The 18,094-nt window shown below is 40.1% G+C and overlaps 1 long non-coding RNA gene across 1 annotated transcript; it reads right to left on the bottom strand.

Moving 5' to 3' along the window:
* Positions 1–9,955: 9,955 nt before the first annotated feature.
* Positions 9,956–18,085, bottom strand: LOC148213751 (uncharacterized). Its single transcript, XR_015793680.1, has 3 exons — positions 17,514–18,085; positions 16,307–16,417; positions 9,956–11,122 (listed from the first exon to the last, which is right to left on the bottom strand). It is a non-coding gene; the product is annotated as an uncharacterized LOC148213751 (long non-coding RNA).
* Positions 18,086–18,094: the final 9 nt, after the last annotated feature.

The raw sequence follows: 18,094 nt of genomic DNA on the forward strand, positions 1-18,094 counted from the left end.
CTTCTCCCCAGCCCATGAGCAAGACAGCCTCAAGCCATCCTGAACTGAACTGGGGTTAAAGCAGTGTTTTCCCCCATGGTCTCAATAGCCAAGAGCTGTGTCAACTCTGTTGCTCTTTACCATCCACTCCATCAGCAGCAAAGTTGGGTGACTAGCGGTGGGTGGGATCGAAGTAGCTGTTCCAGGCTGATGAGGTCATGCCCCACTTCCCAGTCCTTGGATAGCCTCATCTGCTGCCATTCTTCTCTTGTTTAATTCTATGGTCCTTAGCAGCTTAGCTCAAGGCTGAAACAAGGAAACAGTGGAATGAGAGAACCAACCCCATCCCCATTCCTCACTGCATTCTTCTCAGGCAGAGCTGGTCTGCCCTCAGAAGGAAGTGGTCCACCAGTGCTTTGAAGATACCCTGAAGATTTGTTTATTTAATTAATACATTTATATGGCTGCCCACCACTGGGTGGCTAAAAACACATTAAAACAACAAAAACCAGGACAACCTGGAAGTTGGCATTTGTGGCTTATATAAATAAAAAAGGAAGAGGAGAAAAGATTTAAGATAAAAGGGCTGCTGGTGACTCCTCTTTGTGAATCCAACCTGTTTTTCAACTTTGTTCAGTGCAAGTTATAAGAGAATGGGGCATAGGAGGATGGGCATAGGAAGGCACCTAAAGATAATGAACTGAGTCCTCCAGAGGGAAGAGATGCACCAGAGGCTGGATTGCCTCGGACTGGCAACGTGGTAATGTGGCATCTTACATACCAGATGGTTTTCTGAAGGCTCAGGGATGGGTGGATAGCATGTCATCTCATTAGTGGGGACAGGCCCTTAGTGTAGTTCAGCTGTTATGCAAAACATCACCCTACTGTATCCTGTTTGCTATAAGCAACTATCATTGTGATAAATAGCTGTTTCTCATACCAGGATATAGCTGTGAACTTAAGCTGTAAAGGCACATTGTGTGATAAAGGCGTTCATAACAGCATTTGTTAAGCTAAAATTTCATATGAGATAGCAAGAGATAAATGTAGCAGCTTTAAATTTTTTACAAATATCGCATGATTGTTGGGGTTTGGTAAGGAGGAGGAAGATGAAGATGACATACATCACTCTCTGCTCTTGTATATTTAGTATTCTGGAAGAATACATCAATATTTAGTGGTTAGAGTGATCTACCAGATCTTGGGCAGGGCTGACCAAAGACACTGTTACCTGTGATTGGCAATAATTTATTTTTCCAATTTATAACTCAATATTCTCCTCTGGCAATTGGTGGCATCTCCACCCCATTCAACATATACATACCGGCACGGGTGTCTACGGACTATGGCTGCTTTTGTCAAAATGATAAAAGTGGCACTGGGCTGCCAACTCCACCCCTTTTGTATGTGCATGTGATATCACAATGCATCATGATGGTGCAATGCTGCTTTCATTTTTCTGCCCCCCCTTGCCCCTCCTCCATGATACTGCTGGAGACCAGCTAGATTGACAGTTGAATTTCATTTCAAACTATCTTGGAGATAGCTTCCTACACAGGACTGATCTATAGGGCACAGAATAGTTGTGCAGTATAACATTGTTCTATCCTCCAACAGAGGAAAATAGCTGAGCCTGTTCTTCCTGATCCCAGATTGAAGCAATAACCTCTCTTCCTCTACCTAATGGTAGGGCTGGCCTTTTGAAGGAGAGTTTTATTAGATGCTCATTCAAAGGCTTGTTCTCTGGTCTTGGGACTTCTGAGTAAACAAATAAGTGTAGGACCAGAGGGAGCAAAAGAAAATTTTCTGTTGATTTAGCAGCCTGCAGTAAATCTGCCACAAACTGATGCTGCTTTGGCTAAACGTCTCCTACATTTGCCCTCATTTCTCCTGCACCATTCTGTCTAGGTTCACATGCCATGCTAATCTGTAATATGGTGTGTTTGGTTCTGGTGTGCTTTGTGAACATGACCAACAGTGCATCTTCAGAATTTGAGCTTTAGCTCAAGCAAAGAAAAGAAAACACTCTTCAACAGTCCGCAGTTCTTAGCTATGTTGTTAATTCCTTGGAAGAAAGAACATGGAAAGCAGTGATTATCACATCACTGGATATTTCTAGACTGTCTATAAGTACAAGAAGTTGTTTTATCCCTGTGGTAAAAAGTAAAAGTGATATAGCTTGAGAGACAACAGCTATGTTGGCATGAAATATTCACCCATGGTTAACTTATCCATGGTTTACTCAATTAACCCAATTTTCTGGATTTATAGAACACAGAGAATGATTAAATAACTATTCATGCTGGAATTTACAATACGCTAGGCTAGGTCAGCTAATTTGTGCTTCAGTTTGTTGTGCAAAACAGCTAGTAATGGAAGAACCTGCTTTTGGGGGCACTGAAGGAAGAACTCAAATCTTGGGGTTTAGATGGCTCTTAGAATGTAGCTCACAGCCTTATTTCCCTTCCTGATGTAAATAATTGGGTTATCTTCATGGTCTCAGATAAAAATGCTAATCAAGGGGAGAGATTGAGGATTATATAATCAACTCCTATCAAAGTCTTAATGTAAAGTTCAGACTTGCTACCTTAATTTCCTAACTGAAAATACTGTGGATTGATATGGGATCCTATAAATAGAAATCAGGATCCACATTAGAGCTCCTAGCATAAATATTTACTTAAAACACAACTACATATGCCTACAAGATTTCTGTGCTTTGACGCAGTCCCTAATGCAGTTTTGATCATTCATTTATTATAGAGAATCCACACTGTCACAGTTTTCACTCCCCATTCCCCCACTCCCAACACTGAGAAAAAGAGCAAATATTCACTGCCCTATGCCACTTGCTGTGGAGAAATTAAAACAAAAAACAAAACTTATCCTCATTCCAAGCAAAAGTGGAATAAAATAAATTGCCTGTACTTACACACATCCTTATTTCTATCCTTACCTTATTTTGTGTGCATTTGCCTGATTGCATGCCAGAAGAACTGAGCAAGTTCCTCTACCCTTCTCCTTGAAAGACCTACTTGGTTGCTGAAGCTGAGTAGCCAGGGGGTAGGATGGGTATGGCAAGCACAGTGAAATGCACCTCACCCAAGCCTAACAGAGCCCCAGCTTTTTTGTGCTATTTCAAGGTCAAATATACCACATTTGAGCCAGAAACAGAGTGACTTAATTCTCAAACATAGCAGGCACTGTGTACTTCCAAGCTGATGCAGAATCATCATATGCCCTAAGTCAGTTTTCAATACAGCATACCAAGTGAGAAATAGGTTTATGTTTTCTGTTTTGGAGTAGGAAATAGGTTGTATTAATGTGTGTGTGCACCAACTTTGACATTTCTCTCCACAGCAGAAGTACCAATAGAAGCGAATATGTGTAGCTCAGGGGTGAGCCATGGAGTCCTTGGGGTTCTCTGAGCTTGGTTGTTTTCTTGCAAATGTTTCATCACCCGGCTAGGTAACCCCTTCAGTGCTAGAATGGAGTGGGGTTTGCTCTCTGTTTATATATTGTGGCATGTCCTGCCAGTGTTGGTGGCAGACACATGAAACCATCAACAACATCTTCAATGGAATAAAAATCACCAGAGAGGAAGAAAACAACAACACGCTACCCTTCCTGGATATCCTCATCAGCAGAGGAAACAACAGGAAATTAGAAACCCAAGTCTATTGGAAGACAACCTACACTAATCAAGTACTCCATTACCAAAGTAACAACCCAACCTCCCACAAGAGGAGCTGTGTAAGAACATTATTCAAGCGAGCACAAATGCATTGCAGCAACCCAGAACAGCAGAAAAAGGAAACAGACCACCTATACAACTTCTTCCAACAAAATGGATATCCACACAACTTTATCAAAAAGTGCCTGACCACTCAATCTACTACAACACAACCAACACAAGCTATCAAAAGGATCACACTGCCATACATCAGAAACATCTCAGAAGCTACCAACAGACTATTACAACCACATGGCATCTCTGTAGCACACAAACCAACTAAAGCCCTCCAAAACATCTTAAGCAAACCAAAAGACCCAGTAGCCCAAGAAGAAAAAACAGGAGTCATCTACAACATACAGTGTAAGGACTGTAACAACCACCATGTAGGACAGACAGGCAGAAGGCTTGCAGAGCGCATCCATGAACACCAACTAGCAGTCAGAAGACATGATGAGATCTCCTTAATCTCACAACACATGGACGGACTTAACCATAGTTTCAACTGGGAAACTGTCAGCATCTTAGACCAAGTTAAATCCAAAAATGCAAGGGAATTCTTGGAAGCTTGGTATTCAGACAAGGCAGCCATCAACAGGCACACAGAGATAAACAACATCTACACGCTATTCAAAAGAGTCAATTGAAAGGAAAACAAAAGACCAGAACATCTCCTCACTAGCAATCATCACCCAGATAAGCAGAAATTAACACCAAGATTACCGCCAGACATACAAGCAATAAACAATACCTTAATCAAGGAACTACCAGAGAGAAAAACTAGAACAAAACAAAACCCACACCAACACTGGCAGGGCATGCCACACAGAGAGCAAACCCCATTCCATTCTAGCACTGAAGATGTTACCTAACTGGGTAATGAAATGTTTGCAAGAAAACAACCAAGCTCAGAGAACCCCAAGGACTCCACAGCAGAAGTAATTTTGGATACATGGTGTTATAGCATTGAAATCTTGTATGCCCTTCAGAAACAAGGCCTACTGAACTCACTGGTGCTCTAGAAGAAACCATAGGATGTAGATCCAAACTTAAAATAAAATAAAATACTAATCCAGAGCCATCGGCAATTTATGTATATAGGTACATTTGTGGATCATAGGAAATCGATCCAACGTGGGTAAATATAACATGAAAGTGTATTAATAATTATGTATTTTTACATAGCACCACATATATACAGGATGCTTTTCAAAGAATAAAATGATGAGTTCTTCCATCTCCAAGAACTGATGTCCTAGAAGGAGCTTATAGCAAACCAAAGAAAAAGAGGCCAGGGAAGGGATAGGAATAGAGGCAAGGGAAATAATATTTAGTTATGTCTGCAAACTTTGCATACTTACCTGGGAATAAATCCCATGAATTCTGGAAGTCTATCTATGCAATTACTAAAAGTCGATGCCAGCTTGATGGCATATAATCCGTCAATCAATCAATCAATCAATCAACAGGGAACATCTTAGGTGAAGAGAAGATCTTCCATGGGGCATAAAGACCTAAAGGTAGGTATCACTGAAGGGAGGCAAGGTGTAACTAAAGGTTATGGCACAAGCAGAATGGCATCTTCTGATGGGCTTAGCGGCCATTTAGCCTTCAGCAGAGAAGGTGACCTGTTGTCTAGGGATTTGCGATGTATCTTGCTTGGTAGCTCCTTGACATCCAGCTGCAGCAGTAGAAGACAGGAAGGATTCCTCATTACCAGCTGTCTTCCAATTGCATCAGTCAAAGCTTTTTTCTCTTAAATTGGGCTGCTGAAAAAAAAGAAGGCTTGAGGGAAACTGGGGTGGATTTTTCTGTGGAAAGTTTTGTGAGATTGATTCTTGTTCTGGTCACAAACGTCTGAGCTGAAACACGCTCAGAAGCAGTTGGGACTGTGTTCACACAACTCCTTCAGCCAAAAGATCCCAATAACACACCAGTATGTGCACTCTCACTTCAAACTTCACCTGAAGGCTAAATGGCGGAGTAGCCGCTATGTTAAATGTATCAGTCTGGTTTCCAGAAACTCAGAAGAGTTATATAGTTTGACTTTTTAGCTAAATTAATGTGGATATTTATATTTTTAACTGTTTGGGGGTTTTATTTTGATTGTGAACCGCCCAGAGTCACCCTCTGGGGGAGATGGGTGGCATATAAATTTTTTAAATAAATAAATAAAATGCAGACTGCTCTGAGCTTAGACAACACAGTCAGCCCAAGACTTTGGGTAAGAGATGTATGTCGATGGCATAAGGTGGTGGTGTGCATTCATTACTTGGCCTTTTTAGTTTCCGGCATGTTGTGTAAACCCAGACTTTACGTCTGCTCACCTAATCCACCTCAGGGTTATCAGTGAAAAATAAAGATGTAGCCAGAAGCTTCAAATTTGCTCATGCATGTTTGAAACATCAATTAATGATATTGTGTTTAACTGTTACAGGAATGGTCCAGAAGGATACCACACTGACAACTTCTGATGGTGAAGCAGCAGCAGCGAGGGCTTTTATTTGGATTTCTACAGATTTATTTTGAGACAAAAGGAGGACAGGAGAGAATCGAGTAGCTTGTAATATAGTGCCATCTAGTGGCCAATCCCCATATAGGAGAAAGCTTAGAGGAAAAAACGTGACAAGAAGTTTGTCAGAATTTTTCTTCTGTCCCCGCTCCTCCTCCCCCATTTTCCTGATTCTTCTACTACGTTCTGCTTCTGCTGTCAGAATTTTGTCACTTATCCATGCTACAGCTTTCATTAAAGTGAAGCACACCTTTGAGCTACATTATTCATTTAAAATTAACTGTATTACCAGCTTCATGGAACCATTAGCAGTGAAAGCTTTTGCAAAAGAAAGGCGCGCGCCCAAAGCCTCTCCCTGCCTCCCCCGTCAATTAACAAACTTTTTCTGTTCATCACTCATCAGTCGTCAGCCAGCGAGTCTGTTCTATTTAAATACACAGGCTTTTTTTTTTCACTTAATGCATCCCATCTGTTTCTGAAATAAATTGCAATAATCCGTGTTTAATGTTAATCAATGTATTACTAAATATGCAAATTATATTAAAAGACGTGGTTTGAAAAAGCTTTCATTTGTAAATATGGGAGCTCAAAAGAAGAAGCATATCTAAAAGGCATTTAGCTACAGTAGCCTAACTCTAACACTGTGGCAGATTTATAAAGCGGTTTCCGAGTTGATCTTTTCCCCACAAGGGGATATGTAAAACTATTGCATATCAGATGTTGTTAACATCTTATGGGCTAAGTGCTAACAGGGTAGGAGCACAGTTTTGGAGGCATCTCTTTTATATTTAAATTATTCTTCGTCTATCTTTTAAATGTTATTTGCTTATTATGGGTGCTCATTTCAACATCAGGATGTACTCCTGGAGCTGATGAACCAGAGTGAAAGTTGTAAGCTGCAGCAAAGAATATAAGGCCTGAGCTCATTCCCTATCAAGGGCAGGATCAAGACATTCTTTCAGGCAAGCAGGACTGTAGGAATAAGGGTAGAGGGGCAGATCTCTAGGGCTCCACTCCACAGAATAAGCAGGATGGCCCTGAAACACACTAGCTGCCCAACTTACCAGATTTACTGCCTTCTCCCACAGCTGACTTGAATTGTTATCCACCGATCCTTGAATCAGCAGAAAGCAATGTGCGTATAAAGTCTGCTGTCCCCATTGCTGATCCCAGTCTTGCCTTGGTTTCCAGGCACTGCTGGTAACCTAGTTCCCCTAAAGATAATACAAAAGACTTTTACACTATCTTGAGGGGAACGCCTAAGAGATTTGGCACATCTTGAAACTGCCCTTTATGCGGTGTTGGAATTAGGGGGAAAGCACTACTTTAACACTGGTACAGCTAAGGACAACTGAAACTCATGATTAAGGCAAAGTCATGGGGATGTGGCAGAAAAAGGATATTGGCAGGACATGTTTATGCTGTGGTTACATGTGAGTGAGGAAAGGCCCTAAGTAAAATAATATAGACACATAGAGATAAACCACATTTACACACCATTCAAAAGAGACAATAAAAACCTAGGAATGAAACAAAAAGACTACAACACATCCCCTCTAGCAGCCCACATTCAGATAAGCAGGGATTAGCACCAGACAAACGATCAAGCAGAAAACAATACTCTAATCAAGGAACCACTAAGGAGGAAACTACACCCCCACCATCACTGGCAGGGCAAGTTACTGCATATTAACAGACAGCAAACCCCATACTCACTTGTACTGATGATGTTACCTAGTCAGGTAATGAAATAGCTGCAAGCAAACAACCAAGCTCAGAGAACACCAAGAATTCCATAGTTCAATCCGGAGCTACAGATAAAGTATTCTCTTCTATTGAAAGTAATGCAATTTGCCATCTAAAGAGGAAGAACACTAAGAACACTTCTTCATTGTCAAGTTGAGGTACTATCCACCTGTCCTTGTACCAGCAGAAAGCTATACTGCCATAAAACTTACTGTCCCCACTACTGATTCCTATCCTGCCACAGGTTAAGTACTACCTTTATTAAAGATGTACAGGGCGTACTAAGGACAGGGATTTGTGGATTCCCCATTTTTCCTCTGTCCCACTTACCAAAGATCACCAGTTGGCAGGAAAATGTCCACCTTTCATTCTTCTTAACATGTCTTGGATCTGGGTGAGGGGATATGGGAATTGTTTTGCACGGGTGCATTCAGCTGGGCTCTTTGGAGAAATATTTTTAGTAAAACTAGTAATATTCTACAATCATGCTTTTCCAGAGGAGCATTAAACCTGTGCTTAAAAGCAGCCTGAACAGCAGCTGACTGTTGCAGGGAGAATTGCATCATGATGCAGTAGAAAAAGATGTCTTGCTTTCTCCTGCTTTAGCATGCACTCCATCCTTCCACAATTCCTGGTGAACTTCTGTTCAGCCTAATCCAGGCCTCCAAGCCAAAGACCATCTTGGAGATCTGAGGAGTACAGGGAAAGAGCCCAGTTTGAAAGAATAGGGTGGAATAGGGGTGCCTAAGGGGCCCTAGGGCAAGGGCATGCCTGCACTGGCCTAAAATAGCCAAGAGAAACCAGGCTGATCCCACTTAGCACTGATCCCCTCCTGGCACTGCTAACAGAATGTTAGTGAAGAGCATCAGAAGATGTCCATGGCAATACCTGTGCCAGGATGGTGGCTGTGGGGAGAGGCTCTTATTAATTCTAAGGATAACTTAAGGCTGCTTCAGATATGGGCTGGAGATCAGATGAAGGCAGCAGCAGGACATGGCAAAGAAAAGGGTTTGCTGGAGCATGTTTGCGTCACAGTTGGATGCAAGTGAGGAAAGGCCCTAAGACTTAGCTTTGAATCTGAAGTTACATAACTGCACAACTGAGGTCCAGAGGCCCAGAAATCCAAGTGATGACTTGGTGAGCAGCATGTGGCAGAGAAGCAGCAGCAAATAGGTCTTGCTTCAACATGTATTGTTTTGATGATCCTTTCCCCCCCTTATTTAACAAAAGCCCTAAAATACAGAAAAGATAGTATCTTTTTTTTTTTTTAAGAGTCTGGCAGCAGGCTGAGCATGTATGTGATTATAAATGTTCACTTTATTGCTGAATGATATGATCCTTTTCTACAACAATATGATGCTTATTCCCAAGTAAGCAGGGTTAGCACCAGGGCAGCAGAACCAAATTCCATGTAATTCCTTAATTGCAATGGCATGTGTGAGAGGGAAGAAAGTTAGTTGTGAGTTTCATCCCTGGATGAATGCTCACGACCACTGAGAAGGGAGGATCACTATGCAACTGAGACTGTTGAGAAGTGGAAATCCTTTCCCTCTCACCACTGAGAGAATAAGCAAGAGATGAAAGGGACGAAGCATGCCTTCTCCTTCCTGCAGCGGACAGGGAAAGGGAAAGGTGCAGTGAGCTAAGGTGGCATGGTTGCCAGGGCTTGGCCAATGGAGGCAAGAGAGACTGGCAGGCTTCACCAGTAAGGAGCTCACCAGTGAACTGATCAGGGAAGGCCTGAGACTTGCAAGAGCCCAGAGGAGCAGTGAGAGAGAAAGACAGCCTGGATCAGTGGCTGGAGGAGATCTAACCCAGCAGTATATGGGAGAGTAAGGAAACTGCTATACAATCCAGCTGTTGCCTTGTGGTGTGTGTGGTGGAGAGAGTTGGTCTTGTTATATGCTCCCCTAGACACTTTCCTTCGTGCCAGGGCAGAAACTTCTCCTGAGACAAACCTTCTGGACGCAAGGTGAGGGTTTTTAAACTCGTTTATTGCAATAAGTGGGGAGAATCTGCACAATCAGATTTGATCTCCGAGGAGCCAGGTCCCCCCCCCCCCGCTTTTATATCCAGCTAACACACCCGTCATTCTCTCCTCGTTTCCCCATTGGCTGAGGTACTCGGAGGTTACATTCTTTGCAACCGCCTCCTTGAAGTTTCCTGGCTCCTCCTATTACATACATCTCATGTTCATTATAATTAGCTCATTATTTAAATGGGGTGTGTTAGTTACTATTTATTAGTCTATTACTCATGCACATTTTGGTCTTTAAGTTCATGGATTCATCTATTTGCGGTTACATCGTTAAAATAAAAAAAAACTGCTCCAAGCTCGTCCTTGCCTCCAGTTAGTTTGGATACATCATCCCACTTGCTTCTCTCAGTCTGTTTAAATAAGTCCCAAGTCCCAAGAGTGATCCATTCCATCAACATGGCCATTTGGGAGTCTGTGGACAAGTTTACTGGGGGAAGGCTGCTATTTCCTGTTAAAAAAAGGATTTGAACTGGGCCTTTGTATATACTTCTCTTCAGCACTGCATGCTATGATGTTGTTTTGGTTAAAAGGTAAATTAAATCTGACTTTCAGCAGATAGGGGATATATTTTCAATAACTTAAATATTTTTCCTGATTTTACTCATTGCATATATCTGTCTCATTCACTTTTCAAATGTTTGGGATAGACAAACTGCAGTTCTTCTAAATAAAAAAATACAATTCACATGTTTTGATTTTTTTCCCTTAGAAATAATCACTCTATTTCCTCAGAGACATAAAAGGATTTTTTCTCTTCCCCATCAGAACAAGAAATATGTAATTCTGCTGCATTTATTTAATTGGAGGGAGCCACTTATTTTTAAATGTATAGAAGGCATATTTATAATTACCTAGCAGATACCTGCTGGTTTGTAGGTTTTGTTTTCTCTAGCTAAAGTATATTTGTAAAGGTAGGACTGAGCCCATAGGCTGAAAAGATGGAGGTCTCAAACCTCCTTTCCCAAAAGTCTTCTGGTCTGTACATCCCAGATCTGCTGCCTTCTTTGGTGTGACGCTCTGGTCATTACTGTTGCCACCACCTGTCTTCCTCATGGATGCATCCTTCCTTCGAACAGAACCATGTGAGACAATAAGGAACCCACTGCCTGTGCACCTTGTAAAAAAAAATGATGAAAATGATAGAAGATTTTATATAATTACATACACATATATTTTATATTTAGTACTTACACACACACACACACACAATGCACTCTTATATTTAGTACTGAACCATTTAGACTTTCATTAAGGATTTCTGAATCCTATTTTATTCTTTTCTTCAAGTTTGTAAGCTTGGAGGCCTTTTTCTCTAAACTTGATAGATAAGAAGTTCTACCCATAGAAACAAGATAAGGTATACATTCCAAGGATGGTTTCTTCCTAGGGAAAAGGTGTTTAGTTAGCCATCAAGGGGCCCTAGAAAGGAAGGATATTCCTAATATGGAATGATACTGAGGTAGGAAATGGGAGACCGAGTAAGGGGTGATATTCTAAAGGAGGGGCTGAATGGAATGGTTATATTATGCTGAGGGGAGGGGGTAGAACTGTGGTCACCCACCTAATAGCTTGCTGTCATTGCTTTTGCTTTTGGGTGAAGAATAAAGAACTTAATTTCATGCAACTGCCTGTTGTCTCTTTGATGCTAGCTCAGAAATGAACCTGTTAATTCTTACAAAAATGAAATAAATTTTATAGCATGATTTTCTTATGCTGTTGAGGCATATGTTTAGGAAAATTAGTTTCCCTTGGGAGCTACATCAATCTCACAAGGTATAAACAAAATTAACCTTTTTCTTTAAAAAAGAAAAAAAAGCATTGCAATGCAATCAGCAGCGGAAAAGATAAAAATAGAAAGGTGTGAAAAACATAGGCAGCATCTTAAGAGAATCTCAATGATGGAAAATTCAAGAAAGATAAACTCTGAACAGAACATAAGCTTGTATCAGTCTGCCACTTAAAATATCCAATCTCTGAGCTTGCATAGAGAAAATACACATTGGAGGTCATAAAGGTTGAATAATTATGCACATTCCCAAAATAAAAATAACCTTAAGTAATGTTTCTAGTTCATATTTGTTATCCATTTCTTAAACAGATCACTGCAGCAAAATTTCCTGCTTACTTTCCTGAATGTTTTCAGGGTCTAATAGATTCTAATTTTTAATCAGAGGCTCCAGAACAGCATACCTTGATTTCTTTCTCTAGCCCTGGTGTACTGCTTCTCTCTTGGATTTTTTTATATGACAAAAGCTTTTCATCTACTGAATAGGACATGCTGGGAAAATCTCCTTTTACACGTAGTCCTCTTTTAGCAACTGCCTTGTACAGTGACTATTCACAGTTACAACAGTGATGAAAAAGTAACTTTGCGACCAATCCTAACATTTACAACCTTTGCAGGTCTATAAAGCAAAGGAAAGCTGAAGTAAGATCATAAGCAGAATCATGGTTTTACTTGGAGACCACTTTGCTTAACGACCAAGTTGCAAGTCTCAATTTTGGTTGCTAAACAAGGACTACCTGTACTAAGTTCTAAGGAAGTATCCTCCCCTTAAGATGCTGATTGAGCATCTGAGCATCTTCCACCCAAATATAGAAGCACCCAGCCAATCTTGGTTGATCTTGAAAAGTTAAAGCACAGTCAGCCCTACTTGGTATTTGGATGGGAGACTGAGAATTGGAGGCTGAAGACTAGATTGTGAAGTTGAAAAAAAGATCCCACAAGATGGCAACTCTAACATGCTTCTGAGCTTGGGATGTATAGTTCTATGCTGCCATGCCTTGGCAGTGAGTTCTGTAATGAAGAAATTAGGGTTTTTTTCCCCCAGCCATTCTGTACCTCCAATCCTTTTTCTTGGAGGACTAGACAGGCACAATAGTCCTATAACATGACTGACTAGATGGAATTAGTTTAACTGTATATGAAACTGGGCCTGCTTTATGTTAAATTTAACAACTTTAGGCTAAGTTAATTGACTTAGTGAGCTGACCACTTTTTTGTTATTCCCACAATACATTGCTCTCCCCATTGATCCAATTAAAAATATTGCAGGATCATAGTTATTGTGTGGCAGCCTTATAGCACTGAATTCAAGTATTTCATTGGCTGATTTGACACGTGATTGTAAATCATGATTTGCTTAATCAAGTGTATATTAAATAATGAAAGAATTGGCTGAGTTCACTCAACATGCTAAGCTAAAACTAAAATAAGATGCATTATAGCTTAGTGCAATGTGCAAACCCGTAACTGAATCAACTCACTGATCCATATAGATTAGCAGCATTCCCTGTTCCGACTAGCAGCACCAAATTTCTTTTTATAGTACTTGTATTAAAAATTACAATTACAAGAATAAAACTAATACAAACTAAAAAAAGAATAAAAAGAAAAAGAAGATGCAGAAAAGAAAAGAAAAAGAAAGAAAAATAGAAAAAAAAATAAGAATATAGTACAGAAAAAGAAAAAAATATAAAGAAATGACTTCCCCCTTCATCACAAAAAGTATAAACAATTTTAGTACTTATCACCTCCTTTACTAACACGGAAAGATAGAAAAAGGTTAGGGTTCCTAATACCTGAAAAGCAGTTAACAGGTAGTTTCCCAAAGTGATTAGAAAAGGAAGTATGTGAACCCAGTGTCCTTTCAAAGGCGCTGACCGCAGTTTGAGCAACATGGCCATTCCCTTATCTCCTAGAGCTCTAAACCCACCAGAGACTGCTGTCTTGTGGTCTCCTCATGAGGAGCAACTATCTGGAGCACTTATGGGCAATCTCAAGTCCTCTCCTTGTCCAGAGAGGAATTATCGAAAAGCTGGTCTACTTGCTGGCTCTTCATTCCACTGTGGTTGTCGGCTCCACTTTCCACAGAGCTGTCTTCAATCTGCCATTTCTTCCCCAAAAGTCCCCCAGCAGCACCAAATTTCTATGCTCTTGGTAGAGGGTTTTTTTCCTAGTACTATTAGCAAAAATCTTCTTTGACTGGAAGTAACAGATATTGAAATTAAGAACTTCTAGATGAAAATCAGTGAGTCTCCCATCAGCCTGGAAGAAGTTAGCAGAGAATAATAAAGAGACAAGTTTTCCTTTTAAAAGAACCTGCATTTCCCATGACAATATGAATTGCCATAATAAAACTGCTAGTTAACCTGAGCCTTCAACATCCAGTTGACCAATATGACAGTAATCCCATCCCAAATTCTGTCATACCACAGCATCACTTTAATATTTGTGCATAATAAAACTTTAGTTATAATTGAATTCACACTTTTCACATAAAGCTGTTGAAATGTAACTAATCTGACCACAGTTATGATCTTTAAAATCTGAGTGGAGCTTTCTACTGAAGAGTGGCTGCAAGATCTCATTATGCTGTAGACGTTAATTTGCTGAATGCCATTAAGGACATGATTTCTGCTCTCATGGATGAGTTCACAACCATTGCACAGGAGCACCAGGATGCCTACAAACTGGACTCTTTAAAAGTAAACAGAAGAAAGTGTGACTAGTTCATTTGTTCAAACGTATCATGAGGAATTGGAAAGGAAAAAAATATGCCTAAATCAAAGTAGAAGAGTCCTCCAGTACAAAAACGAACACATGAAAAAACAAGGCTATAATGCCACCTGGGGGTTCATAGTCATATCACAGCAGCTCTGTTCTGGCATGTGACGCAGGAGGTCCTGATCCAACAGCATCCCTGACAACTGAAGTAATTTGCTGTGGACTCCATTTATTCACACTGCATATGAATATGCAAATGGTCTCCTATTATTAATCATTGTTTTACAAGGAGCATGATGAGAAAATAAAATGCAATGTTTATACAGGATAGATGGTAAATCTGTTTTATTTCTCATCGTTGACTATGTGCAGTTACACCAATAAACCATTTACTAAAAAGCCTGTCTTGGAATGAGGCACTGCGGATAATATGCAAAACATTTGTGTCATCACCAAAACACTCATCAGAAATTCTGTAACGATGAATGAAAAGCTACAGCATGTCTCTTGGCTCTCATTAAGCAATCTACAACCGCTTCTTAGAATACAAACATGGTGACCAAAAAGAAAGGTTCAATTAACTCACCAAGACTTGTACTAGTAAAAGCTCCTTATAGCTAATTTGCATTAAGAGCTCTCCTATCAGTAGTAATTTTCTTTAAACACAGGGGATGTTTCAGTTCCTTCTGCTGCTTTGTACAATGCACTTGATTGTGCCTTAGCCAATTGATACTTTGCTAAGGGATGCCTACTTAATATATTAAAATTTAAAAAATATTAAAAATTTAAAAAATCAAGACAGAATACCTCTGATTGTATGACAATTTCCAAAATAAATCTCCAGTAGTGGGGTGGGGGTGGGCAAGTGCAGCATGACTTTAGAGCACATGCAGAGAAATGTAGCACATCAGTTCAAAATGTCAACAGCCCATTTCCATTCCACCCTCTAGTGCGGATAAAAAAACATTGCTAAATTTGTTCTGAGAATAATATAAGCAGATCTATGATATGGATAAATTCTACAAGATTTTTACAAAAAGCAGAATCATTAATATTCAGTTGACTAGCATCTGACCCTTCCTTCAAAAATTAGGGCTATTGCAGAATACATTAATAGAACTTGGAGAAGGGGAAGAACATTGGATTGGGAGAAGTTGGATTATTGCAAGAAGGGGCTAACAATAGATAGAGTAACTTTGGGAATAATCCTATCTCTGAAACAAAAGGTATGTTCCCTTTTATAGAAGGTATATTTTTAAAACAATCTTTTAAAATAACACCTAAGAACATTTACAGGTTTCCTTTCTTTTGTGAAGGAAATGCACCTTAAATCACTTGTAGGAATCTGATATTTTGTCATCACCTTGCCTGCATAATGAAGTAGCAATCACTTCCTGCAGATACTACCATAGATGAGAGAGACAATCCTAATGACAACAGAGAGTTTAGGAATAATAGGTATTGGTCAATGCTTGTCTTTGCTACTTTTCCATTTTGACATCTTGGCGAGTTTCCGTTTTTTCAAAGGCAGTTTCATATAGAGTGTGTTACAGTAGCTCAGCTGGGATGTACAGTAAGTGTTAGGGCTGTGCAAAGCATTCAAAAGAGATTTTTACAATGCCCACTGATGTGAATGAATCTCCCCTTCAAACGTTATAGTAAAACCGGGACTTCCGGTGAGAAATATCTGCAAATGAACTGAGTCAATGCCACAGCTACGACCGAAGGATTGGTGAGTAGATTGGTCCAGCAGAGCATCTCTGGATAAGGAGAGGACAGGAGATCACTCACTTGTACTTCAGACAGCTGCTCCTTGTGAGGAGACTGCAGGATAGTAGTTTCCCGTGGGTTTGAGCTCCAGGAGACAAAGGGAAGCCATTGGACTCTGAACCACAGCAGCCCCTTTGAAAAGACACTGGGTTCACTAACTCACTTTCTAATCACTTTCAGAAATTACCTACAGGTAGTCCTCACTTAATAACCATTTGTTTAGTGACTGCTCGAAGTGAGCAAGAGCCTAAAATAGCAGACTTATGGAACTCTCTTGCAGCCATAAAAATGGACAGAATCACTATTGATTCTGTAGGCTTTCTGCTGGGCAGGCTTACTACAGGTTTTGGTGCAATACTATACACTTTTCCTGGTTTAGACTTGAAAATTGTAAGTAGCACTGAACAATTTGATCATAATCAGTAAACCTCACAGGGTTTATTTGTCATGCAAGTAACATAAAATATTTAGTGCAATGTCTGGAGAGGAAATTCTGCATTTCAGTCATCACTACAGGATGATCTTTGTCCATGACAACTACCTAACAACTACCCAAGATAGTTAGGTATCTATCTAAGATAGGGAGCCGGAGCAGTTTCAGTAGATTTATTTTATTTCTTTATTTCCTGTATTTGTTAACAGTCCAATCTTATGACTCTTGGCAGTGTACAACAACTGTAAAAACAGTTTTAAAACTGTTGTAAAAACAGAATATTATAATACAATAATATTTAATTAAAGATTAAACAAAAATATATATGCTTGGAGGAAGCCTCATGGACTAATTATCTGGAGCAGAAAGGTAATTGTAAAATAAAGGTTTTCACAACCTACTTGAATGCAAGAAGGAAAGGTGACTTCTGACAGATTCTGACATTTGGACTGTGCCTGGAAATAACCTACTTATCAGTGAATCAGTTTCTGCAGTCATTGTAGGAAAAAACCCTTCAGGACACCACATTCCACCCTGGGACATCTGGTTACCCTGTCTAAGGCCAACCTTAAGGTGTTGGGGTTCTTATGATTAATGGCACAGGGTGGGGATATATTAATTCTTGAACTCGACAACCCATGATCTTATCAGACTTTTTGGAATAATGTAGGACTATTCTCCATTCAATATGTTTCCACTTCTCCAATAACCAATATAATAGTACTTAATTTTAATATTATATAACTTTTATTTTCTTTATTTTAAAAAGCTGAAGACTGAACTTAGAATAACCACCTGTTTAAGACTGGTTTAAGACAGAGATGGCAATAGGTGGTCCTCCGGATTTTGTGCTGAACTGCAACTCCAATAGTTGTTGACTCTTTTCCATGTTAAAAACACCATGATAATTAGGAAACAAACGCTTTTGCTGGGTGGCCATTTTCCCACTTACAGCTGAGGATAAAAGCTGCTCCTGTTGATTTTCTGCCTGTCATGCAACTGCTGAAAATTGAGACTGCCACTATAAAAGCACCCAACCTCCTCTTGTTGTTGTTGTTGTTTAGTCGTTAAGTCGTGTCCGACTCTTCGTGACCCCATGAACCATATTGCGCCAGGCCTTCCTGTCCTTCACTGCCTCCCTGAGTTTGCTCACCTGGGAATATTTCAACTTCAGCTCCCTCAATTCCTGGCCAGTTCCAGGAATTGAAAACCCATATCCCTGGAGGGCACCAGGCTCATATATTAAGATTGCCAGGATGCCCATTGGCACGTTTAAAGAAACAGGGGAGCGATCGATCACTCGGTATTCCCAAACTTGGGTCTAGTTTAGCAGCCAGGAGTCCTGAAGGGGCTTAGGGAAACGCAGAGTTTCTACC

The sequence above is a fragment of the Python bivittatus genome, unplaced genomic scaffold (genome assembly GCF_059951505.1).
Source record: "Python bivittatus isolate LINGU-HERP-01145 unplaced genomic scaffold, Pbiv_v1 ctg000850_np1212, whole genome shotgun sequence".
Lineage (NCBI taxonomy): Eukaryota > Metazoa > Chordata > Lepidosauria > Squamata > Pythonidae > Python > Python bivittatus.